Here is a 16,714-nt window from a genome sequence, read left to right on the forward strand (position 1 = left end):
ACAGAAAATTACAACTGCTTTCATCTTTAGCAGCTCTGAGAACATAAATTTAAGGAAAATTCCACATTTCCTAGGCAAAGTTTTGAAAGATGCCAGTTAGTTATTTAAAATTTGTTATGGTGGGCAAATCCACAAGCTATTAATTCATTTCCAAAAACAGATCTGAAGTTTTAAGATAGTCACTTAGCAGACTAGAAGAACTCTGCAATTGCAATACCCCTATTTAGTGGCAATCTGGATAATTTAGGATCAAATGAGGACATGCTGTTTTGCATAAAATAATTGTACAGAGCAAAAAAAGTACAGGCTGATTTTAGAAAGGCCCATGGAAGAATGGCAATCTTACTTGCATTTTTAAAAGCCATGAACTATTTAAATTAAACACTTTAAAGTCTTTTGATTATAAACTTCTCATAAAAGAAGTCAGACATCTGACTCCCATTCCAAAGTGCAGTTCAGTGCTTTCACCAATGTCCACGCAGCAGCTTCTACAGGTCATTTACCAGCACTCCACACACTCCTGACAGTTTCCTACATCTTTATAGCATTGCACAAGTGGCCACATCCTTTCACCTGGCAAACCCCCCTTCAGGAACACAGACCTGAAAATAAATCAGTGAAGTTCAGAGGAGGAGAAGACTGCAGAGAGGTGGGTGAGAGGCTCAGCCCAGTGACAGCCACCACCAGCACAGGTGCGCCACTTCATTCCACCCACCTCATTTGGTCAGGAAGAAAAGGGTCTAAATTCTGCAAATAACTCTAGGCTCCTATGCAAAACGGTCACATCATTCTCATCTCTAGTGAGTCACAGCAGGCTCAGGAGAGACCACATTAGGAAAAACAAATAAAATTAAAAATCAATAGATGTGCATGATGTAGAGGTCCTTGGGGTGAAATAGCATTGCACACCTGTGATGCACGAAGACAGTGCAAGAGTCAGCTAAACCAAGAAATAACTGTATTTCAGCACCTTCTGCAGCTGCAGTAATGTACTTTCCTATAGCTGAAAATATCTTTTTGAAGCATATACAGAGAACACCAAGCAACCGTGATAACTTTGAATGGGGACAAGCCCTTCTCTGAAATAGTTTTAAGTAAAGCAGTTGTAATTCAGGGCTTTGTCTGCCAGAGGGAGCTGAAGGAAAGTGAAAAAAAAATCCCATGCATCTCATTCCTTCAAAAGTTTCAGGGTTACAATTACTGTATGTACTCTAACAAAAAGGGGGTTTAATGTAAAATCAAGCCCAGCTGTGTCTGGCACAAGACATCCCTGCACTGACACCCCACTGCCAAAACCCTGCCCATCATGACCAGTGCACTTGCTCTAGGAGGGAGTCCCTCTACAGCTTTGAATGGCAGCAATACCTCCATTTAAAGTGTATTTAACTACTTTCTGATCAACACCATAGTAGAGATGACTGCCCCAGAGACAGACTAAAAAGGAAAGCATCAAATGAAATGGTATCTAATACCTTCTTACATCAGCTTGTCAATAAATGCAGGGCAACACTGCACAAAGACTAAGGTTCCAGATAGAACAAGATGCATATTATCTGAAAATAGATTGTCATTAAAAGGCTCATTGGTCTTTTTTGCACACTTTTTTCACATAATGCTTCTAACACTTAATATTGGTACACCTAAAAATCTGCCTGTGGTTAGAGGTGCTACCACGCAAAACTATCATTTGTATGTTACCATACCAATAATTTATTCTTTCACGGCACTTGCTAAAGAACATAAAATTAACAGGAATTGATCTCATTTTGCAAATTGATAAAGCAAGCTATTTAAACAGTGTGTTTGTGGGAAACTGGGATTCTGTAAAACAGCTCAGGAAATAATTTCACTGCACACATACTGGATGACCCCTTTCTTTCCTCCTGCATTTTCATGTAAACTATTTCCACCTTCAAAAACTTTACCTATAAAAACTACCACACAAGGGCTTTGCAGTTTGAAGAAGAAAAAAAAAAGGCAGATGGGTAGACCTTTAAATAACTCTTTTAAATGCTATGGTCTAAGCTGATCCAGCTTCCCTTAGATCAAATTTCACCAACAGCTTTAAAATCAGCACAGTAGCATCGTGAGAATTTCTTGCAATCAGAATGCTTTTAAGAAAACCAGTTATGCCACCTTCTGGTTTTCACAAGAACTACTCAATAAGATAAATATTTTAATACATTCCCATTTTAAATGGAAAAAAATACCTCAGTACAAACAGAAAACTCACTTTATCTATGAAACCAATGAAAAATATTACTTTTTTTAAGCTTTGGTTGATCTGTGCAACATCATAGCTAGGGCTAGCTAGCTTGGACTAGTTTGTACCCAGCCTCAAAGCTCCTAAAGCCCGTCCTACCCAGGAGATGGATTTGATGCTCCCTAGGGGTCATTTCCAGCTCAGGACAGTCTATGACACCTACTGACAAACACAGCACTCTGCCCACACATTACCATGAGCTGTTCTGCCCTTCACCCCATCTTACCAGCTGCAGCGAAGAACTGGGAAGGCAGAGAGTGAAAAGGATGAGAAAACTTGTGGAATGGCTTCTAAAAAAGAATTGACTTTTAGATTGGACTTAACAGCATGGAAAGCAGAGAGGAAAGAAGAAATTCATTGAGAGTATACAGTGTGACAAAAAGCATGGTAAATGTGGGGTCCTTATTCACCAGCTCTCCAACACAATAAAGAAAAAGCTTTGCACGAAACTAGCAGATGTTTGGTGGGAAAAAAATGAATCAGAGGAAATCTCTTCCCATAACATGCTGCAGCTATCCCAGCAGCAGCAGCTTTTCAATAACCATTTATTACAACACAGATTCACTGAAGCAGAGTGAGAAAAACAGTTTAAAACAGAAGTGGTTTGTAGCCAGTTTGTCCACAGGTGACTCCAGCAGTCAAATACAAGGCTGGCAATCAAACTTCTCCACCTTACCTCCCACTACCTTCATCCTTCATACTGTAGTGGGACACATGCATGGTTATGGAAACACAGCTATAAACTCCTTCCTCCTGTATTATACCTGGATCTATGCAATTAACTCTGTACTGATAAAAACACACAGGGAGATGAATTTAATCTATGACTTCAAGAAATTTTTAATAATTTCCAACCTATGCCTTCAATATAAAACTGTTTCTAGAAGTCAAATTCCCACAAGTTTCTGAAGCAGAAAAAGTTCAGTGAATGAAGAAAGAAGGCATAGAATTAGGTATGAAATAACATTAACAAATTAAGTAGATAACTGACTCCAAAGTGTGTCAACTGATACCTCACAACCCCTCCCAAGACAAACATTCAGTGATTCTCCAATCTTAGATAATCTCTGACACAGAAAGTAGGTATTTCTGACTATAGTTTTCCACTGTAACTTTGAACTACAAAGTTTAACTACATGAATTTAAAACAGCATTTGGAAGTTCGGTGTAGGAATCAGACAAACCCAAGAGCATGCTCAGGCACTAATGTACAAACAGCAGAAACAACGTAAGACAGCTGAAACACAAGGACATCTATTTGCATGCCCACTTGCTCATCACTCCTTCCCACAAACCTCTGCATATTCTTTCAGCCACGTTTACTCAGCTCTCTGCAGTATGTGTCCCATGGTATAATCATTTTCTTGATCTCTAAACAAAGCAATGCTTACATTAATCAAAGCTTTACTTTGATGTGCTCTTCCAAGCACAGTATATTTTAATCATTCTCAAGTTTGGCAGTTTCATTTTCTGGAGACGCTGAATTACAATTTTGCCCACACAAGACAGAATGATAATATGCAGGAGGGTATACACACACCACGAGAAATACAAAACATGATTTTCATCATAAGCAACACCATAAGTCATGCTGCAAATACCTCATTTGCCTGATTTTACAAGAACCTCTGAAATAACAAATATAACAGCAAAGTTGTACAATAATACTTCAGGAGAACCATAGGAGTAATTCAGACCATGCAGAATGCAACTGTAACCACCTGAAAAAGTCTTGCTGCATATTGCACAACGTGTTGCCAGGAAAATGCAATGCCATAATCCCACATAACCAACTGTTAAAATAATTTTAAAAAAAGGCCATGCACTAAACACCAGTCATGCCTGAGCTGCTCCTGCCTCCCCATGTATCTACAGACATTTAGAATTGGAACTGACTAGATTTCTGCAATTTACCAAAGCATTTTCTCACTCACTTGGAATATTGATTCAAAATTTCAAACCTTATACTGAAAGAAGTATTGGTGTCTGGAGATTCAAAGGCAATCTCAAAGGAACCCAGCACTTTCATGACACTAAAATCCTTGAATGCTGAAGCATTGGAGGCCTTTGAAAAGCATATACCGAGAACATGAAAAGGCAGCGTGATTAATTCTGGGGACGTGGGAAATCTCTGCTGAGACAGCCATACACTACTCCAAAAGCACAAGATACAGCGGTCAGATTAGGAAGGGAGGAAGGCAGGAAGGCAGGGCAGTAAACCAGATATTTATTCAGTAGGGTCAGTACTGAACTCAAAGCAAAATGCAGTTGGTAGCTTGAGATAAGATGAACATTTGCCACAAGAGTTTCTGTAAACACTGAAATAAAAACTGTTCAGTGAATAATAAACCTCTGCAGGGAAACCCACATTTACAGCAACTACGAATCCAGGAGTTTTACATAAACACTGCTACAGAAGACTGTTGTGTCTTTAGTGCTTCTCCTCAAATTTCTGTGAACTTGTGTTCTGGCTCATATCCTGAATCAAGCAACAACATGCACAAACATACCTTCTTCTGTCTGAGTCTTTCACTGAAGTAGAAATATAAGCAAACTACCAACACCTTGCTGTCCAAAAAGCAGCTGCTGGGGAGAAATTTCTAAAACATGACAAAATTTTGCTGGATCTTGAAATGACTGTCCATTCAGGGACTTATTTTTTTTCTGAGGAGAGGAGGTGTGCAGATGACACTAATCAAGGACTGATTTATTAAATGTAAAGCACCTATTTAAAGACTACCAAGTATTTTACATAATTACGTTCAATAACTAGTTAAGAACTTTTTCAGAATTTTCAGTCATTATATCAGGCAGCTGAGTGTAAAATAAATACAGAATTGGTAGATAAGCAGCCTATTTATAATTGCTTTTTATCGACACCCTAGAACAATGCACAAGGCGCAGTGTGACTAAGCTTTTACTTCAGGGCTCTAATCTGACAAAAGCCTACAGAATCCAAAGGGCAGAAGTACAATTAACTAAAATTATCGAGCCTTAGCTTTCTGGTATTGAATGCACAAATTCTTTTTCACAGTGAATTCCAGCAATGTGATTCAGTTCATTTACCCTCCTCCCCGCTTTGCTCCCGAGTTCTGCATCAGTCTCCTAACCCAGTTAAGTGCCTGGAGAACAAGGCCATTCCTGTTCTCCAGCATGGCTGCTCATTACTCCTGGAGCATGTACAGCAGAGGAATGGCTGCTCCCACTGCACATCAAGGCAGCAGCAGCACATAATTACTGCTCAGCAGCACAGGTCCCTGCCGCACCGCACCCCGCAGCACAGCGGCCATGGAAAGGATTTCCAGCTCCCAATGACAGACCAGCCATGTCCTGGCAAAGGCCCTGAGCAAAGCCCAACACTGACAACCGTGTACTTTGCTGTATGGGCCGAGCTCTAATTATCTGAAAACAGGACTGAGCAGAGTCACACTGGTGCTCTAATTAGCAGGAGACAGAACAAGAGAGGAGAAAACCTGGCTGTGAGAGCAAAGAGGAACCCAGACAAAGGCCGAGACACTGCTCCAGCCAGGAGAGAGCAGCTTTACAAAGCCTGCAAACTCCTCTGCTTCAGCTCTCATGTTCCGCTTCACTCCCACATTGCTCTGACTCACTCAATTCACATCAATCTAAGCAACAGCAAACATGGCTTTGGCTCCTCATCCGGCTGGGCTTCTGAGGGACTTCCTGATACATGACCTCTGTGCTCTTTGGGACAACAGAAGCAAAATGAGACCATCTGAAGATTTAACACATTCACTTCAATTTAAGTTTCCTCCTGGATCCTTGGTAGATCCACCTCCACCTACCTGGCCGTCAGCTTGGATTCAACCACCCTGTAACAGGTGAGCTGGAGCAGAAGAATGCAAGTAGAATTCAGAAATTTGGAACAGGGTAGTTGCATGCTGAAAACGTTTGGAATCCAACATGATGGAGCTGGATGTGATAACATAGCTTGGGAAAATGGAAGGAGATTAGCAAGATGCTCAAGTTTCAGCAATGCCACAGGAAGGTCAGGCATAAATATACATGCAATATTGTGACAAGGCAGAACAGCAGGAGTTATAGCTGAAGGTTTTTCGTGACAGACATGGACATTTAAAGAGTGCACTGTTATCTTCAGTTGTTAAATTTGCCATTATCTGCAGGAATCATACTGCTGTCTGGATTTCAGTGTGTGTTTATTGATGGGATTGGAAGTCACTAGGCTGTAGAACACAGTGTTTGAAAAACTGTTCCCCTTTAACAGCCTTCGCTGGTCCTGCAGGATCCCTGTACAATACTTCTGAAGATCACACGAAAACTTAATAGTTGCTTCAACTTTTGTTCTCCAGGACAGGACATTAATGCAAATATAACCCAACACTTCTCATTATTACAAGATGTCCTTAACAACATTAGTAAGCTTACAGTGCAGATCATTAAAACAGATCGGTTTCAGATGCAAAACCGATCTCCCCATACAATGAACACAAGCAAGATCGTTTTTCCATCACAGTCTCCACCACTGTGTGATTATTTTCCAAGATATGACTGATTTTGCATCCAGGTGAACTGCAACCTGAATCAGAGACATCCCAGATGTCCAATAACAGTGGAATAATGGGAAGTGTATTACCAAGCTGCACACAGAAACACACACAGGCAGAACACCTCTAGCATAAAAAAAGAGAAGAATGTACACGTAAGAGGTTTTAGATTGATTGAGTTCTATAGTGCAAGGGGGTTTCATGTTCAGTTGTGGGGGATGTTTCTGTTCAAATAAGGCAAAAATGTACATGTCCCTCGGTTGTTTTGGGGTGGGGTGCTGTTTCTTTCATTTTAAATGTAGGAAGTACCAAACTATTTGGTAATCATGAAGAAAAGGACACTTCTCTTACCAAAATTAGGTCACTTCTTCTGTTAACAGCAAAATTAAATAAAATAGATCAGACACACACAAAGAAAAGTTCTATTTATTTTTGCCCCTTCCCTTTATGAATAGCAGTTAATGTAATTCTTCCATTTAGACTAAATGGAGGGACATTGATTAGAGCTAAACTTCAGCACCAAAAGAATTTTCTGTGAGTAAGCAATTTAGACAGCATTGTTGCTTGTCAAGATTACAACTTTTATTTCAAAGTGTTAATTTAGATGATCATCTGGTAGCTAAGACAGATTAAACTGCATGTTAAAATGATTCATTTTTGAATGTTTTGTACATTATCAATTTAAGAACTATGCCAATCTGTACCTAAAAGTGATGCGCACAGTTTAAATATAAGGTCACAACAGATAAATTACATGCAGACAAACAAATACCATACTCTTTCCCAAAGGGACAATATACACACTGAGTAGATTATTTTAGATTTAGGACTTTAAATCACCTTACCATAAGCATAAAGTTGCTTTGGTTAAAGCCTTTCTTTTTAACTTGCTGCATTCAAATAAACAACAAACAGAGCAGGGAAACAATTACTCATAACCCTACAACCACCACTCATCAGGAGGACAACTATAACCAGCAGACACCCACCCAAGTGACAGAAGACAGAAGAAACAAAAGGAAAAGTGACAATCAGCATGAGATTGCACTGCACTGCTAACAGGTATCATCAGATGGAGAACTTTGCAAAGCCAGAGCTGTCCAGAAAAATCCTGCTTACAGTATGTTGAACATCCTACAAACCAGCCAGACCTTCCAAGCAGCCAGGGCAGTTTGCAAGCTCACCTATCCCATTAAAAGCAGCAGTTGACCTCCTTTGAATGAAATATGAGCTATCCACACCTCTCAGCCTCCCACATGAAGTTCAAGTTGCAAACAGTTCATGTGCAAAAGGCACTGGCTTACAAACCAAACCAAAGCTGCACTTGGACAGATGGCAGGACTCACAGCATGTCTAGAGGAAACTGAACTGCATTTAACCCAGAAACATGCCCTAACCAAAACCCAGCTTTTAAATATGCAAGAGAATGTTTCTGCTTTGAAACACTGTTGTTTCTTCATAGGAAAAAAATAAACAAAAAACATGTGTCATGTTTCAATATATTCATTAAGCCTGCATATTAATTTCTAGTCATAGAAGAGAAACTTTTGCTTTTTTATCAAATATTCCATCACAAAGAAAACATCGCTTTTACCTAGCCAGTCTTGAAAAAAAATTCCAGATACTTTATTTTAATACAAGTCAACACTAAAGCTGTGAGTATTCACTCTACTAATCTTTAGGTCATTTTAGTGGTTGGTTAAAAACAAAGGTTATCTGGAGAGCTAAAAGCATTTACTAGAGAAAAACTTTTTACTGAGGAGGTTAATTCTTCCACTGAGATTAATTAAGCTTTTCCCCCTTAACAAGCATCACACAGTGACTAAACTGTCACACACACCATACTGAGACCAGATGTAACTAAAACAAGTGTCCAATAAAAGCCATAAGAAGTTTGTCAACTCCTTTAAGAAAAAATCCACTGAATTTTTTTCTAGTTCTTTATCTTCTAATTTCAATTCTTACATGAATAGATTTTAAAAAGCTTCACATAGCAATGCCAACATTCACATGAATGGCAATGGACTTCTAAAGTTTTCAAGTGCATGTGCCTGGGAACAAAGGACAAAATCATGAACCTAGTGAGGACTGAGAGTACTTGTAACATCACTGCTATGAACACAGAGATGATTGCTAAATAAAATTAAGTACAAAAGAATAACTTGAAGGAAATAGGAGTGAGTAGGTACTGGTTGGGATTACTAGAGACTGGAAGCTTTGAGAGATGAAGAGAAGGCATACATAAGAACTCTGCTCTAAGGAAAGCTTTTATAATTTTTTCTTCAGAGTTTCATAGAATAATTCATTAAGGAGACATTTTTCACACTAAGCAGAAATGTGGCTGACCAAAACACTGCTAAGAGGTTGTTTGCACTCAGAGTGCCAGTCTGAAAAGTCAAACTTGAGACTGAATATGCTCAAGTCACCATAAATGCATCTAGCAGACAAAAGGCACTTATCTGTTTTGGAAAAACAAAAAAAAAGGCAGAAAATTCATTGCTTCTAATCCAAGATGAAACATGTAAGGAAAAGTGCCCCTGAAAGCAGTGAGCAGCATAGCAATGAGTTTGGTCATTCTTCAAGACTGATTTACCTACTGTCAAAACATAACTTCAATATCTTCAACTGTTGTCCTATGAATTATCTGTTTAGCTTGAGACAAAAGTACAGAAAATCAGTCAATGAAACTACAGAAACTATTACGATTTCTTCAGCCTAAACTTGCTAAAAGAAGATTGTTTAATGTCAATACATGCCTTGGAACAGAAGTAATTGAGCATTTATTCTTAAGGTGAATGCTCAAAACAGTTACATTAATCTAGTTAAATGAAAGTTTTCAAATGCCATTAGCCATCCAAAGGAAAAAAAGCGGAAGACTTAAATGGCATAAACAGAAAATCCTAGTCCCAAATGATGCCTCTTGCTGCAGTAATATTCAATCACCTCTAAAGGAAAATAAATCCTACCAACGTACTGAAACACCCATAGCCGTGCTGTCACACTTCATCCCGTGGTGAAGAAAGGCACATGATGGATCCCTGTCACTTTCTCAGACAAACACTTAATCAAAACCCTCATTCCTGACACGATGTCAGGATGTAAAACTCCTTTACAAAGTAGTGTCAGAAACTGTTGTGCCAGCAGCACATTTCATGGTAAACTTAAGACCCCAATTTTACCTTTTCCATTTAAGTATGATGTCCCTATTCAACTGCAAAATGCATGAACACTAATCATGATATTTATATTTGAGCATGCAGTACAAACATTTTCTACAGAAACATACTGCACTACAAAAATAATTACTTTTTCTTGTTTCTTGGAAAGAATGAAACCAGTCACCATAAATTAACCAGATCAGCCAAACTACCATTCTGGGTATGCAAAGTACAGCACAAGATAATATAAACAATGCTATAGCTTCTATGTTCATGTTATAAAGGAACAATTTTGTTTTGAGTAAGGATTTAATTTCAAGTAAAGACACTGAAATGAGGTTGCTGGAATTTCTATTGGGTTAAAGCAAGCAACTCTGCATTAAATGACTGCTGAAGATCTGTGAGTCCATCTCCTGTTTGCCATAAGAAATTAAGTCTTGTGGTCTCAAAAAACCTACATCACAGAAAGCCACAAAATAGATGAGACATTGTAAAGCATAGAATCACATCTAATCACAAGTTTCCAATATCTAAGATGTACTTGTAGAAAAGATGGGAATTGTTCCCTTCAGGATACACTTACCTCACTTCTTCATCAAAAATCTCTCTTAAAAACATGTTAAGAACCAAATTACTTTTCAATGAAAATCAACATTAAGTCATTTTTGTCACCACAAAGCATTTCAGACAATGAAAATATTCTGTATTATAAAAAAGGAAAATAAAACCTACTGAACTTTAATAGTTTTTCTCTTTGCCAACAAAGCATCAAGAATTAAAATGAAATTCAAAAGTTGAACTAGGTTTTCAGACATTTTAGTATTATAAAGCCTTGGATGAAAGTGACAGTATTTATACCAAAAATAATCTTCTCATTTCTTCTTTTCTACCCACATGATATCTCAAGTTTTGGGCAGATCTTTATTTATGCCTTTTATCTTGTCTGCAGTGGTAGATCACTAAGGATGTGCAGTTTTGCCTGGCTGGCAATTTGTTTGGGAGCACTAAAGAAAGAGTGTTTTGTTTGCAGGATCCCATCCCTTGGCATGAAAGTAGACTTAGGAAACATGAAGGGTGCTGTTTCTCAAAAAAGCTTACACATTCAGACCAGCAAGGGCCTTAAATAAATGCAGCTACATTGCTGAATTACTTTCATCAATTTATATCATCAGTTAGGATAAACTGGGAAAAAGCCATCTTCAAGAAGTGTATGCTGCATGTATCAAGAGTTACTGGCAAAGAGACAACCATTTTTCCACAATTTTTTCTACAACATCTTCAAGATGCAGCCTTTTCTGCCTTGTTATCTGGTCAGGTACAATCCATCTTTCACAAAATTAAATTGTTCTGGCTTCCAACAAGCCTCACATTTCGTAATCTTTGAAACGACTCAACTGTCTTCCTGCCTTGTCTCTTCATCCACATTAACTTACTACAGCATATCCATCCAATACTCCTGCTTCTCCCACCATATCCAGCATGAAAAGCTGCTTTCTTATGCCCTTCAGGGCTCAGCTTTGCTGGTTTTGCAACACTTCTTCCCCTCAATTAGATCAGCCTTTGACAAAGCATCCAACAACACTTCTGTGTTCTCTTCCATGGCACCCCTAACGCACAAGGCACCAGAAAAGAAGCAGCAACAATAATTTCTCCTTCAAAACAACACCAAGCTGGCAATGGTACATGGCACTCAGCAGTCAGAGTGATGATATATGGCAACTATCTCTTCTTCAGCACTAGAGCTGATTTTCCACAGATCCCAGACAATCCACAAGCTCTTCCAGCAAGAATTGGGAGCTCCAGGCTGGCGCAGCACAGGCACAGCATTAACAGTGCAATTAAGCAGCAGTCGTTAAGGAAACACTTTGCTTCTTGCAATCCCATTACAAAAGCCTGGTAATCTCTGATGAAAGCCACCAAAACTAACTATGAGGAGGGGTGCAAGCTGCCTCCAGAGCACTCTGCTGGCACAGTAACAACAGAGACTCATGCCTTCCCATCAGAGGCTATTCCAATCCAGCTGCAAACACCCACATGCAACATCTGTTGAGTCAGGGCTGCTTAGGAGCAAGGATTAAAGAGGGCATCAGACAACTTTTAAAAAAATATTTCCCATGGATTTTTCTCTTTAACTGAAAATACTACAACACTGTTCCTTACTACAAAAAGATAAAAATAAAAATCAACAACCAAACTATCAGTTTGGGCCTTTGAAATAAAAGCAATTTTAATAAGTTCTGCAAAACTGTCCAAAGGTTAAATTTTAAGAAAGATATGTGAATAAAAACCAAAAAACAACACACTTCATATTGCACTGAAGAGTTAGTTCATCAAAATTCAGCTGTAGGCAGAGTAAGCATATGTTGGATCAGTTCAGACTTCCTGAAATGCCATTTAAAAGCAGTGAATTTCAGGTATGCCACATTCACTAAAAAGGAAGCAAGACTAATGGAACAGGATTCACTACAATGAACTCCATAATACAAAACTGTATTTAAAATCAGTGCAAGTAATTCTTGTTTTATGTACACCATTCTACTGCAAAATTAACTTGTACAGCATGCAGAGCGCTGCTAAAGCAGCGTGAACACCTGCCTTGTGAAAAACACACCCTGGCAAGCAGGAGGCAGCCCAGCAAAGGACACATTACCAATGTGCAGAGAGTAAAGTTCCAAAGGAGCTTTTGCTTTGCCCTCACCATCCTAAAACACTTCCCAAAACAACTCAGAAGGACACATGTACCAAATCAGAATACAAACTGCTTCACTGCATAGCCACTGCAACCTTTAATAAGACATTGTACAGCAGCAAAATAAACCTCTTGTGCTGTTCCTTGGAGAAAGAAAAACCCTTCTACAGTCTTAATGAAATCTAATCCATAAGCTCAAAACCATTCAGCAATTTCAAGCCCTGCATAACATTTGCAGGAACACAACTGTGCTTCTGTGTTCCCAAGCTAAACAGGATTATTTCACTGCCTAAGTACACTGGCATCCTGGCTCTCAAGTCAATCCCTGTCTTGGCAGCAAGGGGCCAATTCCTAAACTGAACTCCAAGAGGGACAAGTCTGACAATACCAGAGTCATTGTAAAATTTCAAAGCAAACAGGGTCGCATTTTACATAAAGATTTATGTAACTTAAGTTTCAAAGCAGATCTGTTAATACATTAAGGGAGATGTAGGACAATACATAGCTGCAACACACTTTTACAGAAATTTTAATCCATTATCTCTTGTCTGCCACAAGTCATCTGAGGCCCCTCCTCTCTTTGTACATTACTCCTGAAGTTTATCTGCTCCAAATGAGCTTTTCTGTCCATATTAATGGCCTAGAAGATGACACTGCTTCCATCCTCTGCCTTGTGTCTAAGACAGAGCAGGGATAGAAGCTCTTCCCACCAACACCTCACCTCAGATGGGGCAGACACCTGAAACTCCCCCATTTCTCCATGCAGGAGATGACCTCAGGTCAGGGCTCTGTGCAAGGAGAGCCTTAAACCACTGCACTGAACATAAAGTACCAGAAAGCAGAAGTTATACAATGCTGAGGTATGTGTATTAAAATACTGTCTTAAATGAAATATTCTTCTGAATTTTAAGTCAGATGATCAACTTTTTCATGCCTGGATTTGCATAATGAACCAAATTTAAACTCACATATCTATGGTGAAATTAATCAAATTATTACTAGCTGGACTAAGTGCATTTAATCAATTAAATTTAGAAGTGTTCTTAAAATGTTTGTGAACTTGGAGATTTCCCATCTCTTCAGTGTTCTCTAAAGGACTTGCATTTCATCTGCACTTTTCAACCCTGATAAAGCCTTTCTCTGATATAAGTCACCTGTGGCTACAACTTCAGCATATTAAAGCTCATTTATCATCACCTACACTTAATAAATCCACAGTGATGAAATAAACTCTGCTGACAAAAGGTTGATTAGATAAGCATTGCATGTAAGAAAAAAACTGTGCATAAGAAATCCAGCAAAGCGAAAGAAAAACCCATACTGGCTCCACAAAGACAACAGGACCATGAGACTTGGATCCCACCTTTTCCTCACTACCAAGTGAAAAAAAAATCAAAAAAAAAATGAAACCAGCTGCTGTCAATTATTTTAAGAGCATAAAGCTTTATGTGGTTACAGAGAGGAAAGGCCAACTGAACATATTAATTAGTCCATTCATGAGGAGACTGAATAGCTTAGATACAGCATGTCCCTTCAGTGTCCAACTTGCCACATACACCCCTGATCTGCTGACTACCAAGGGCACAGCTCGAGTACCTTTTCCTGTTGTACAAATTAGACTCACTCAGTCATGGGCAGCTGCCAAGCAGAACAAGGCACCCTCATTCAGCCTGTCCAGAAAAAAAAATCAGCACTGGGAATGCTGTGCATCTCTGCATTTTGGTTGAACTTCATGTTAAATATTATCCACTACACCTAAGAATTAATATTTCTGAAGTTTATGATTTCAGGAGTCTACATGGAAAAGATTTTATTGTACATTTGTTCTTTATGAGCAAAGCTATTTTTTAACTTAATGGACTCAGCTGCAGTATATATTTCAAGCCCTTTAAAACCTGCTGTTTGAGCATTCAAAGGGTGAAATGTTTTTCCATTTATCGCCAGAAATTCTACACATCAAGTACACAGTAATAACCACAAAATAACAACAGCAACAGGCAAATAGAAATTTCCTTTATACAGCCCACAAATTTGATAAATACTTCTCAAGGTATTACAGTATAAAGGTTAAAGCCAAGGTTCGATCATGCAGAACCGAAAAAGGAACAAGTTCCTTCAGCTCAATCCTGCACCAAAAACTAAATTCAATTCTCAACTTATCCCATTATATTCTGTACACATTCACCCTTGCAATAATGCTGTAAGACCTCATGGAATCTGTCCACAAAGATATTACCTGTTATTGCAGCTAGTAACGCTGACAAAGAGGAGTATTAATGTAAGAAAATTCCAAAACACTCTTCATGTTGGGTGTCACTGACTGTAAACCTCATCCACTCAAGCATCAGGGCACAACCTGACCCAGTCCAGTGATGAAGACCATGAAAAGCTGACTGCTGTGCAACTAAAAGGTCCTTAACAGCGACCATCTGTACAAATTAAATGCTAGGCCCACAAAATAACTGCTGCCTATTTTACAGAAAGTGTTCTCTGAAAATGACCTCACTAAAATATAGTCAACATCTGTAAATAAGCTCCAGGAAAAATATATGTATTATCAATAACTGTAGCATTACCATAAGAACACTTCAAGGTATATAGACTGATACTTGGAACATTTATGCCTAAATTTCTTGTTTAATTAAAGAAAAAAAAAATTATCAAGTTCCAATTTTATTAAACAGATAATATTAAAGAGATCTTATTTTAAAAATAATGAAATAATGAACAATATTGCATATTATCGTTGCTACTCAGCCAACTGCAGCTAAGACTTCACAGACTTTGTCCACAAGAGATTTCAACAGAACAGAGTAAATCAAATCAACACTCTCTCCTGGGTAAGTCAGCTGGATCAGGACAAGGATTTCTCCTGCTGCTTCATAAAGAACCCGGCATCTGGCCAGGAGATTGTTATAAAGAAATCCTCACACAGCCTTTCCTGAGCCGGGAAGAAGCCAAGGGAAAGATGACTACAAGCCAATATTATCTTTAAGCTGATTTTCTCTTGAGTGAAAGCAAGACAGGCTTTCAAATCAGGCAGTATTTGCAGATGCCAAACTAGAATGAGGAAATTAAGCAATAGTGACTTTTTAAAAATTAGTTACTAAACAGATCACAAAACCATATCTATAAAAATATCGAAAAGGCTCCAGGAAGAGGGAACTCTAAAAACCATTTAACTTTTCTCTTAGATCTAGGTAAGAAGAAAGGCAAACCATGTGTAGGAACCCAAACTGGTTCCAACCTAGGAGTTGAAGCAATTACTAGTCTATTGTAATAAAAGTATTTTTCTTCAATTTAAGAAAAGAACAAAGAAAAAAATTTCACTGTGTAGCTTTAATGCTAGAAACATCAGAAAGCTTAGAAATCAAGGTGCCTGTGGTAAAAGCCGTTCCTCTAACTTGAGCTCTTCCTTGCCAAGAAAAGCACTGAAGTTGTCCACAAATGCACTGTTCTCCTAGATAATTATCATTAGAACAAAGCAGCAGCTCCAGAGTATCAAAGTTTATGGTTTAAAAGAAAGCACTCAAGACCACATTACTCATATTATACTTACACAAAAAAAAGAAGCACAAAGACTATCATGGAAAATCCTAAAATAACATGCTGCTTTAATTCACAACTGTTACTGGAAATCTGGCAAAAAAAAAGGAAACACTGGGACTAATTACTCCAAAGGAATGAGCTGGCTGAGGAGCCTACAGCACTAAAAGTACAGCATTTTTATGGACTCCATCTGAAAAATAAGACATTGCATCACCTAATTGTGCTCTCTAAAAATGGCCTTGTCTCCACAAAAGCAAATCCTTTAAGTACTTAGGTAAAATTATATTCCATCATGGAGGTACTTCCTTTCCTGTAAAATTTCAGGAGTGTGGTTTAGCTGCTTGATCCCAGAATATTATTGTTCGTTCCAGCAGACAAGAACTGAAAACTTTCAGGAAAGCTTCTACTGTCTGCTACTATTTCCAATCCAAAATTGGACAAGGACTATAAAGTGTTAAGAACCTGACATGCAGAATAATCTTCTGTAAGTAACAAGTTAACCCTGCTAAAGGTTCCACATACCCACCAT

The 16,714-nt window shown here is 38.5% G+C and overlaps 1 protein-coding gene across 3 annotated transcripts in view; it reads right to left on the reverse strand.

Moving 5' to 3' along the window:
* Positions 1 to 16,714, reverse strand: part of KLHL13 (kelch like family member 13) — an 81,706-nt gene that overhangs the window by 47,204 nt on the left and 17,788 nt on the right. The gene's annotated exons all lie outside the window — the stretch shown is intronic.

The sequence above is a fragment of the Parus major genome, chromosome 4A (assembly GCF_001522545.3).
Source record: "Parus major isolate Abel chromosome 4A, Parus_major1.1, whole genome shotgun sequence".
In the NCBI taxonomy this organism is placed as follows: Eukaryota; Metazoa; Chordata; class Aves; order Passeriformes; family Paridae; genus Parus; species Parus major.